The sequence below is a fragment of the Brassica rapa genome, chromosome A01, assembly GCF_000309985.2.
Source record: "Brassica rapa cultivar Chiifu-401-42 chromosome A01, CAAS_Brap_v3.01, whole genome shotgun sequence".
In the NCBI taxonomy this organism is placed as follows: Eukaryota; Viridiplantae; Streptophyta; class Magnoliopsida; order Brassicales; family Brassicaceae; genus Brassica; species Brassica rapa.
The window spans coordinates 18,454,527-18,466,699 of NC_024795.2; the positions used below are offsets into that span (position 1 = coordinate 18,454,527).

Below are 12,173 nucleotides of genomic sequence, written 5' to 3' on the forward strand. Positions count from 1 at the left end.
CAAAGAGCTCGTACTTGGACACTCATTGAAAGACCTGAGAATGCGAAAGTCATAGGCAGCAAGTGGATCTTCAAGTTGAAACCTGGAATACCTGGAGTCGAAGATCCGAGGTATAAAGGAAGATTGGTGGCTCAGGGATTTTCTCAAAAGGAGGGGATCGACTACAACGAAGTGTTTTCACCTGTGGTGAAGCATGTGTCGATCAGATTGATGTTATCTCTCGTGGTCAATAAAGATTATGAGCTGGAGCAGATGGACGTTAAAACAGCTTTTCTTCATGGAGATTTGGAAGAAAGAATTCTAATGAATCAACCAGAAGGATTCATAAAGAAAGGAGATGAAAATAAAGTATGCTTATTAAAGAAGTCATTATATGGTTTGAAACAATCTCCAAGGCAGTGGAATCTCAAGTTTGATTGTTTCATGAAAAGCCAACAGTTTATAAGAAGCAAAGAAGACCCATGTGTTTACATGAGAAACGTGAACACGGATTAAGCCGTGTACCTACTTCTATACGTCGACGACATGCTCATAGCTTCAGGAGATAAACAAGAAATCAGACGTGTCAAGGAGAGTTTGAATAAAGAGTTTGAGATGAAAGACTTAGAAAAAGCTTCAAGGATATTGGGAATGGATATCATAAGAGACAGAACAAAGGGAACTTTAGTATTATCGCAAGAGAACTACTTGGAGAAAGTTCTAAAATCGTTTGGAATGTCTGAAGCTAAGGAAGTGACTACGCCAACCTCAACTCAGTTCAAACTGAAAAGTCTTACTAAAGACCAAAAGGAAGAAGAAGGAAGGCACATGGAGAACATACCGTATGCAAGCGCGGTTGGTAGTGTCATGTACGCTATGGTTGGTTCAAGACCTGATCTGGGCTTCGCGGTAGGACTCGTAAGCCGTTTCATGTCAGAACCAGGAAAAGAACATTGGTCAGCCGTGAAGTGGGTTCTACGATATCTAAAAGGTGCTACAAGAAGAAGTCTCACGTTTACTAAGCACTCAAAGTTTAATATTGAAGGATTTTGTGACTCTGATTATGCAACTGACCTCGACCGAAGGAGATCAGTTACAGGATACGTGTTTCAAGTTTGGGGTAACACAGTGAGTTGGAAATCGAGCTTACAAGACGTGGTAGCTCTTTCGACAACTGAAGCAGAGTACATGGCTCTTACCGCAGCCGCGAAAGAAGCCATTTGGTTGAGAAGAATATGTGCAGAGTTAGGTTTTGAACAAGAAAGTGTTAAGATTCACTGTGATTCACAAAGTGCTATAGCCCTAGCAAAGAATCATGTTCATCACGAAAGAACTAAACACATAGACACTAAATATCATTTCATAAGAGACGTTGTAGCAGAAGGCAAGGTTCACCTATCTAAGATCCATACTAGTAAGAATCCAGCAGATTTCCTAACTAAAGCCGTACCTGGGCCTAAGTTTGATCTCTGTTGTGATCTCTTAAACATCGCCTAGAAGGGTTAGGCGCCACAGGTAACGTCATTGTTGTAACCTCGCCACAGAAGAAATAATGAGTTACGTACTCCGGTTATTTCTAAACAACAATGAAGGGACTTTAGAGTTCAAAGGGGACGTTACCTGTGGGGAAGGAAAGGCGAGGGATAAGGGTTCTTAGCTCAAGGTGGAGAAGCTGCAGAGATATCAAAGGAGTAAGCAAAGGATGATAAAATCAATAAGGAAACATTGGTTTAATAAAATGACTACCGTGAGAGAACGTCTTAAACATCTGTGGGAGCTGAAGGGAGACGAGTATCTCAGCTACAAGGGAAGCAAAATAGTGTTCATTAGACACAGTCTTAAACAGCTAAAGCATAAAGACAATGGCTTTATCAAGAGCTGAAGGGAGACAGGTGTATGAAAAAACGGTGAAAGCTTCTAAAGGACAATATAACTCAAAACCGAGAAGTTGAAGAATCGCATCTCACTATCATACTCAAAAGAGATACACTAACATTTAAAGCAAACTCAAGACAGAGAATCTTACCGGAGTAGTGTTATAATTCGGCAAGGTTGAAACAGTTCATCCATCATCTACAACATGCAAGACATCGATTCGTTAATCATCAAGAAAAAAAGAACTCGCGAGCTTTTTTTTAAAGGATTACGAATCCCTTACCATGGAGGAGTAGCTGATGAGATTGAAAGAGAGAGAGCTAAGGATTTGGAAGTGAAGTCGATCTCAATCGAAGCCGTAAAAGGGGGTGAAGGAAAAGGTAGCGGCGTACGAGCTACATCGGAGCTATGGCGAAGAGGATTCGCTGATAGACTTCATCACCGCTTCGAAGAGGACAAGGAGCTTGACGATGGTGATTGATGGCGATTAAGGATCTTCAGGCGGAGTGGTCTATGGAGTAACTCGAGGAAGGAGAAGAAACTCTCCAGGTTCGTCGACGTTTCCAGAAGACAAAGTAAAAGCAGTTGGGCCATAAGGTGTGGACAGCAATATGGGCCTTAGGTGAAGAATTGTGAAGTATAGGCCCAATTTCTGGGCCCACACAAGTCCAGCAGCAACCTTTGAAGACCTGAAACAAAAGGAATAATCACGTTAGTTTCCTTTTCACGTAAAAATGTTGAATACAATCAGGAATAGAAAATCTAATGACGGTGGCTGGAGTTATAAATAGGGAGGTAGTCAAGGCTTTAAGGATCATCCGATAAACACAGACAATAACAAGCAAGAGAGAAAGATCAAGAGCAATATTAAAGCCTTTGTTTACTTATTAAACTTGTGATCTTTAATAGTTGTTATTGTGAGACTCTTTTGCATTCTTGAATAAAAGATACGTTTTGGTTCATTGTTATTCTAAAGCACAAGTTGGATTGAATTCCTAACAAGTAATATACCAAATAACTCAAACCACAAATAAAATATAGAAAATGAGAATCAAAACACACCAACATAATAATTCAAAAACAAGCCAAATCACACCTTCAAACACAATCTCTTGTTTAAGATTTTTCAAGCGGCGGAAGGTGCAGGAGGAGACAAATATGTAACTGACGGTCCGGGTACTGAAGCTATGATTGTTGATGTAGACAGATTTTCTTTCAAATCGGCAGCGCTTTTCGCTTTAAAATCAAGGGATTCGTCGTTATAAATATCCCACCATTGCTTAATTAACATTTTTACGTCTTCTCTGTCCATGTTAGGCTCTTCTCCTGTGTACCTCCATGGCTTGGCTCCCTATCATCTTAAACTTCATCAATAACACAAAATGACGAAAAATGGACAAAATTTTCGTTTCCGATCGAGACATGTTTTTTATAAAGTTGTGTTTAGGACAAAATATATATTAGTTTTATATGATAATAAATATGTATATTATATCACATGACAAAATGGTTTAGTAGAAAATCAGTTCCCATACAAAATTGGATATATAAACGTACAGTGTGCAACATAATGAAATTACGGGGAATAAATATTATACGTCTTGTAATTTTTACACATTTTTGAAACAGTTTAAAATGTATATAGTTGCCAACTTAGATAGTCTTCTATATAATAAGAAAAATAAAACTTTAAAAGAAGTAATTATCTAAGTTTTCTAAATTTCATTTGGGACTATTTTGAAACGTTCGAAAATGAAATGTGAATTTTTACACATTTTCAAACCGTAATGTATTTGAAAGTACTTACAGGTGGACAGTAGTGAACAACTTTGACTGTCTCCAGGTTAACGCTTCCCGGATGACGCCAAAGCACAGACAGAATCAAGTTGTAAACCGGAGGGACCGGTTTAAAAACTTTCGCAAAGAACATATTGAGAAAATCCTGTCAAAGTAATCCAAATAAAAAAAATACATCAAAAAAGATTTGGAACATCATTACCGAAGCCCCATAGTTATAATCCATGTATGACTCACTTGCTCCGCAAATGGTGTAGGTGGTGTGATCTGGAGGGTATGAAGGAGACTTTCATATGTCAAAGGGTTAGGCTCAAAAACAAACATACCTGCGTTAAAGTATGGAGGAGGAGGAAGAGATTCCATCTCGGCCGGCCACATAACCTCTGGACGGTACTGACACCACCCGATCGAGTATAGAGGCAAGTAGCTCCATATTTTCTCACAGAAACAACTCAACACGCCGTGTAAATAACCGTCTTCCATATCGAAGAGGTCATCGATATTGTCATAGACTTGTATGTCTGCATCTAAGTAAATCATCTTGCTGTACTCTTCAAACTGCAAGATTAAGATGTAAATCAGCATCAATATAACTATCACATATACATGTATACAGTACTGTCATGTAAGATTGATCGTACATGCATATAGTATACGGTCTTGATTGTTTAAAAAAAAGTGTTGGGATGTGAAAATGACTTGCATTTTCCAAAAGTATATAATTTTGTTGTAAAATACTTTTGTAAATTTAAAAGGCAATTACGTAAAGCGTAAGTTGTTTGTATCAATTAACTGAATTAAGTTACAACTAGATTCTGACCCGCCCTTTCAAAAGTCAAGTAAAATTTTGGGAAATTACTCAAAATGACTCAAATTATATATGTAATGACTAGAATAACTCTTATAATTTTGTATTTACTAGAATAATTCATAAGGGAAACAAAAATACCAAAAAACCAGTCTAAGCTGACATTATATTTTATTAATAGGAATAAATTTTTAATTGTGTAAAAGCAAAAAAAATAGAAAGTCGACTTCTCTTTCTCTTTCGCAGCCGCATGGGACGACACCAAAGGAGTTTTTTTCTCCGACACTTCCATCTCCGATCTCCGACACCTCTTTCTCCATCACCACCTTCGAAGGTCATGGCCGTATTCAATTTCTAACACCCCAACCCCATCTCGTCTTCCTGTTTGTTGTCGTCGACGAACCCTAACCCCACACCACTGATTTAAGTCACCACCGCATTCAACTCCCAGAAACTTGAAGCCGTAAGTCATAAATCCATCCTAATCATGTTTGATGTTCTTTGTTGTTAACATTATTTGACTGATTGCATTTTTAATTTTGAAAACCCTATTTCACAAATCCCCTTTTCCTCTGAAGTTGAAATCCAAAAACTGTTCTTTGTAAACTAGACTCAGCATTGAATGCATAGATTAGCAATACGGTATTGGGTTTGTTGTTTATTAAAAAACCTTTGTTTCTATATAAGACAACAATGACTATTGACACTTTGTACTTATTAGTGTTTCAGAGGTGAACAGAAGATGAAGATCTCCTTACGTCATTCATGGAAGATAAGAACACAAGATGACAAAGGAGAGAGAGAGTAAAGCAAATGCCTTTTCTGTTATTGAATAAAGTGTGAGCAACACACGTTATATACATGTTAACAGCTTATCCGGAACAAACCGGTTATAGAATCTAAAATGTACAACTAAACCGTATACACTATACCGATAATAAACCAATATTCCCCCTCAAGATGGAGCATATATGTTAATGAACTCCATCTTGCTCATAAGATGTCGAAAAGAAGAGGGATACAGAGGTTTAGTAAGAATATCGGCGAGTTGATTCGCTGTCTTGACATGAAGAGTTCTCACTAGACCTTTCTTCACCCATTCTCGAACAATATGACAATCACGCTCCACATGTTTAGTCCTTTCATGAAAGACAGCATTGTTAGCTATATGTATGGCAGTAGTGTTGTCACAATATAGAGGTGCAGCTTCCCGAGTCTCTATCCAAAGATCCTCCATCATATTTCGAAACCAGATCATCTCTTTAACTGCTTCAGACATTGCACGATACTCTGACTCAGCGGAGGAGCTAGAGACAGTGTCTTGCTTATTAGACTTCCAAGTAATGAGAGAAGATCCAACAAAAACGCATAGACCAGACACGCTCGAGCGAGTATCAGGGCATGAACCCCAATCAGCATCAGCAAAAGCAGAGAGCTTCAAGTCCGAACTAGCGGAGTAGAAGAGGCCCAAACCAACTGTGCCTTTGAGGTAATGTAGGACTTTGTAAGCTGCTTGGAGATGCGGAGCTCGAGGAGAGGAAGTGAACTGACAGAGTTTGTGAACTGCAAAGGTAATATCTGGCCGGGTAAAGGTTAGGTAGAGAAGTTTGCCAACAAGCCGACGATACATTTCTGCACTTGGTAAAAGCTCACCGTCTTCAATGGACAACTTAACACTCGGGTCCATAGGGATAGAAGAAGGCTTACAGCCAAGTAGACCAGTATCAGTTAGCAAGTCAAGTATATACTTGCGCTGGCATACAGAGATGCCTGCTGATGATCGAGCAATCTCCAGGCCAAGAAAATAGCGTAGAGTGCCTAGATCACGCAGTTTGAAAGAGGCATGAAGAGCTGTTTTGAGTAACTCCGTGGCCTTATCACAGCTACTAGCAATGATGATGTCGTCGACGTAAACCAAGACGGCCATGTAAGCATTTCCTGAGTGTTTAAGGAAGAGAGTATGATCACCCGAAGACACTTTGAAACCCAACTGTAACAATGTCTCAGAAAACTTCAGGAACCATTGGCGTGAAGCTTGTTTGAGACCATAAAGCGACTTCTTTAATTTGCAAACGGCATTAGGAGGGAAAGATTCCCCCTGTCTTGGTGAGTATCCCGGAGGTAGAGACATGTAAATCTCTTCGTCTAAGTCACCGTTGAGGAAAGCGTTTGAAATATTAAGTTGAGAAAGGGACCAATTCTCTGCAGCAGCGACGGCAAGAAGCAATTTGACAGTAGAGAGCTTGGCAACGGGAGAGAAAGTTTCGACGTAATCAATTCCTTCTTGTTGAGTATAGCCCTTTGCAACAAGTCTTGCTTTGTAGCGTTCTAGTGTACCATCTGCATTCAGTTTAACCTTAAACACCCACTTGCAACCAACTGCTCGTTTTCCTTCGGGTAGTGAACATACCAACCAAGTATTGTTCTCTTCCAAGGCAGTGATCTCAATTCCCATAGCATCACACCATTCCTTTAACTTGCATGCTTGAGCAAAGTTTCTTGGTTCAGGAATGCTATTGACAGCATTGATGAAAATCCGATAAGGATCAGAGAGACCCTCATAAGAGAGAAAGCTTGAAATAGGATGCTCGGTGCAGGAGTTAACAGAGTTGCAATCATAATCTGCAGGTAACGCGGGGTTTTAGAAACACGGCGTGTAGAAGATTGCGTATCAGTAGCCAAGGGAGGACCATCAGTAGAAGAGCTTGGCGTGTTTACTCCAGCATTATCAGTATACAACTGAGGAAAGAACTCAGCTTGACCTGCAGTAGGAATAGACTGAAGAAAGGGAAAGAGGTTCTCATGGAAGACCACATTCCGAGAGATAAACACTGTATGACTCTGAATATCAAGAAGCTTGTAGCCTTTATAACCCGATGGATAACCAAGGAAGACACAAGCTCGTGCTCTATCTTGAAATTTGTGACGACCCTTAGGAGATGTGCTAGCATAGCAAAGACATCCAAACGTCTTGAGATTAGAATAATCTGGGAGTGTAGATGTAAGAATTTCAAAAGGGGTCTTGTTACCAATGACAGAGGAGGGTGTTCTGTTTATTAAGAACACAGCAGTAAGCACGCAATCTCCCCAGTGACTAAGAGGAACTCCAGACTGAAAGAGTAGTGCTCTTGCCACGTTAAGGAGGTGTTGATGCTTGCGCTCCACGACAGAGTTCTGCTCAGGAGTTTCAGGGCAGGAGTGATAAGATATGATTCCCTTTTCCTTGTAAAGAGCGTCAAAACGTAGCTCAGGAGCATTATCAGCTCGAACAGATTTGATGCGAGCGTCATATTGTTTCTCCACCATTCGAATGAAGTCCGGGAAGACAGTGAGAACATCACTCTTTAGCTTGAGAAGGTAAACCCAAGTGACGCGTGTGTGATCGTCAACGATGGTGAGAAAGTATTTGAATCCTTCTTGTGTAGGTTCTGAAAATGGCCCCCAGACATCGATGTGAAGAAGTTCAAATGGCTTGGAACACAGCTTAGGATGTAAGTGATAAGACAATTTCTTTTGTTTAGCACGATGACAAACTTCACAATGCATTAAACCTTTATTCTTTGTCTTTGAAAATCCAAGTACATCAGAAAGAAGTTCTATACGCTCAAAAGAACTGTGTCCAAAACGTTGATGCCAAACAGAAGCATCAACAACACTATTAGCAAATGAAGAAGAAGAAGCAGCAGCTGCAGGACTTGTATCAGCAGCATCCAGAACGTACAGCTTTGCAATCCTTTTACCTCTTCCAATCATCGATCCCCTGATAGGATCCTGTATAGTGAAAGAACCAGAATTAAAGATCACTTGAGCACCAATGTCGTCAGTTAAAGAACTGACACTCAGAAGATTAAGTCTGAATTCTGGAATAAAGAGAACATTCTGCAGAGTCAAAGTGTCATTGATATTGATCCGACCGATTCCACTAACTTTGAGTGTGGAACCATTGGGAAGATTCACGTAATGCTCAACAGAAGTGTCAAGAGTATGAAAAGCATCACGTTGATGAGAAACATGGTGAGTTGCACCAGAGTCTACGATCCATGTGTGCTTGTCAGTGGCACATTTAGTGACATTGAGAATCCCAATAAAACTTAATGTTGAAGAGGAGAAGGATATACCCGACTGGTCAGTAGGCTTTGATGCAGAAGGAGCACCATGATCAGGCTGGAGCTGAAGCTGAGAACTGAAGTAGGCAATAAAGTTCTGAATTTGATCTTTGTTCAGCTTTCCAACGAGATTGTCAAGACCAGAAACAACAGAGGGAGAGTCCTGGACAGCAACGTTGGCTGCAACAGCAGGAGGTTTCTGTTGTGAAGGTTTATCAGTATTCCATTTCCCCTTCTTCCATCCAACAGGGTATCCATGAAGCTTGTAACAACGGTCAACAATGTGGCCAGTGTTTCCACAGTGAGAGCAAACTGCTCCAGGTTTTCTTTGAAAAGCATTCACTGCACCTTGAGAAGAAGCGCTTGAATCAGTAGACAAGGCTGAGTTAGAAGATGCAGGCAGCACAGAAGGCTGAGAGACACCATGACTAACTTGAAAGGCAGTAGGAGCAATGACAGAGTTGAACTGGCGCTGACTATCATCTTGGTCTAAGATGTTGCATATCTCAGCAAGGTCAGGGAGAGGCTTTCTCATGAGAATCTGACTACGAATGATAGAATATTTCTCATTGAGACCGGCCAAGAACTTTATTATTCTGCCTCGTTCGATCTTAGCTTTGGCAGCACGTTGACTGAGACAACTCGTTGTCTTGCAGCAGAGACAGGTTTCAGGTGATTCCGTGCCATCCAAGTTATCCCAAAGGGTTTTGAGAGTGGTGTAATACCCAGATAGATCAAGAGAACCCTGACGGAGATCCTGTATCTGTTGAATCAACTGAAAGGTTCGTGGTAGGTTTGTCTTATGAAAGCGATTATGAAGATCAACCCATATCTCTGTGGCATCATCAAAAGACAAAATACTACCATAGATTTGAGGAGAAACCGAGTTGAGAAGCCAAGATTTTACCATGCTGTTGCAACGAGACCAGATCCGAAAGAGAGGAGTAGCGGAATCAGGACGAGGAAGAGATCCGTCAACAAATGCGATCTTGTTCTTCGCATCGAGAGCAATCTTCATCGCAGAGCACCATTGGGTGTAGTTGGAACCATCCAAAGTAATGGAGATAATCAACAGCCCGGGATGATCGGCGTGGTGAAGAAACAGCGGCGAGTGAACGCTATCTGGGTTCATCACGGTGGCAAACAGATCCGGAACAAGCGAAGCACCCATGGTTCCAGCGGAGGGAGAGGGGCTGTTAAGCTGTGGATTCGAGCTGCCAGCACGTGTGAAACGACCAGTTCGGCGAGAACGACGGAGATTAACCACCATCGCAGCGACGCAGCAAAACGACAAAAGAACCGAGATCGAAGAAACAGAGCAAAACGGAGCTCAAAATGATCAGAAAGAAACGATGTTGAGCTTGAGCTCAACGCTCTGATACCATATTAGTGTTTCAGAGGTGAACAGAAGATGAAGATCTCCTTACGTCATTCATGGAAGATAAGAACACAAGATGACAAAGGAGAGAGAGAGTAAAGCAAATGCCTTTTCTGTTATTGAATAAAGTGTGAGCAACACACGTTATATACATGTTAACAGCTTATCCGGAACAAACCGGTTATAGAATCTAAAATGTACAACTAAACCGTATACACTATACCGATAATAAACCAATAGTACTGACTGTAGCCGATTGTGTTCATTGTTTATTGCAGGCTGGCTTCATCTTCTGCCGTTAGAATGTATCTTCCGCGCTTATACGAAGTTAAGAAAACACCAATTCACAACAAGAGTTATTTAAACGATCAAGAAGATGAAGATGTATTGTTTTCCCGTGTAGCCAGCGGAAGAGCTGGTGTATCATGCTCTCCTTTAGTGACTTATGCCGACTATAACCAAGAAAGAATAGAAAATCAGATTTGGATTATGAGGCCAAGGTTAAGACACATAGGATCAAATTCTCAATTTTTCTCGTGTGGGTGAAACTGACTCAAGACAAGACAAGAGAAAAAGACTGAAACATGCTCAAGACGGGAAATGATCAAGGGTGTGCTGAGATGGGGATTGACTGATCTGAGTTTTTTCTCTATTGTAGTTGTGGGGCTTGTAACACTGAAAGTTTTAGCATCTTGGAATGAACGAAAGAAATCAGATACCTTGTTGTTCCCTAAAAGTTTATTGGCATTGTAAAGAGTTTAAATTGTTGATGTCATCCACATCCTCTTTTGAGCACACAGTGGGGTAGTAATAGATCACATCCTCGTTTCCTTTTTACACTAACAAAGAAAACAAATGCAAGGTTTTTGGCTGAGCTGCGATGCATTGTGATTTCCATCATTGTGAGTGGAAGGGATAATACGAAAAAGAAAAATTATTCATTCTTTGTAGTTTTTAACTTAGAATAAAGAAGACTGATGCTTTTAATCTCTCACCACTTGTAATAATAATTTCGTATGTAAGAATGGATGAGGATCCATTGAATATGTTTTTATATTGTTTGTGATCCATGTTTCACCAAGCAAAAAGATTGCAACAAGTGATTAAACCACCATGAAAAATAACAACTTGATAAGGAAGAAAAAAGATGAAAGAAAAGAAGACAAGTACCAAAAATTTACCTAATTCTGGATCTTAATCATCCTAAAAATAAACCAGATTCAAAATTAATATAAAACAGGTCAAAATTCAACATTAAATTAAGTTTGGTTTACACAAACCCAAATTTTCGTCAATAAATCTACTACAACATAAATTAAAAAGTCTGTCACCACATAAACAAAAAGTCTACCAACAATTTTAAATCGGATATAAAACTCTACCGTAAGAAAATAAGTCTAACATAAAAAATAAGTCTGTACATAAGAAAATAAATTGACCACAAAAATCTACCATTTATAACAAATCTGCTACCTCATTCGACAGACATATTCTTAAAAGTCTATTTTTTATTCAAATCGGACAAATAACTCTGCCGTAGAAACAAATCTAACGTTTCTAAGAAAGTCTGACACCACTTTAACAATAGATATATTTTCCTATACAGATTTTATAAACAGACTTTTTATTCGATAGATTTATTTTTTTGAAAATAAATCTGTCGTCGATCAAATGTTAAGGGTACTTTGGTAATGTTTTTTTTTTGTTATAACTATGGACAAGGGCAATTTCGACCAGAAACATATTCCAATAATTTATAAAAAAATATGAGTCATTCTAGTAATAACATAATCAATTTGCGTCATTTTAGTAAACTTTCCTAAAATTTTTTGTTTTAAACTTTTGTTTAGAAAATTAATTTTCATATTTGTGTTTTCATTGTTAAAAAGAAGTTAAACATTGTTCGTAGTGCTGAATTTTGAACTTGTGCAAGATTTTATATTTAGAAAATTAAATAGGTTAAAATTATTAGTTTGTGTGTCCATAAATTTTGTATAAACATATAAAGTGGACAGTTAAATACAAACAATGCATCAGTTATATGTTCTCTACAATGCATCCGTCTTAATTTATTTTAGTGGCCATTCAGTTTAGTTTGTTTTTATTGTGAATTCAATAGAAGTGGAAGTTTTAATATTCTCAATATATAATCATCCACTAATATATGCATTAGAGTGAAATGGTTCCCGAGATTTTTGAGATTAAAGTGGAGGGTTAATAAAAAGTAGTT

General features: G+C 39.1%; 1 long non-coding RNA gene across 1 annotated transcript; it reads left to right on the forward strand.

The window, feature by feature from the left end:
* The first annotated feature begins 2,137 nt into the window (after positions 1-2,137).
* Positions 2,138-11,530, forward strand: LOC117127780. The gene is made up of 2 exons (XR_004450742.1): positions 2,138-4,922; positions 10,222-11,530. It is a non-coding gene; the product is annotated as an uncharacterized LOC117127780 (long non-coding RNA).
* The last annotated feature ends 643 nt before the right edge of the window (positions 11,531-12,173 follow it).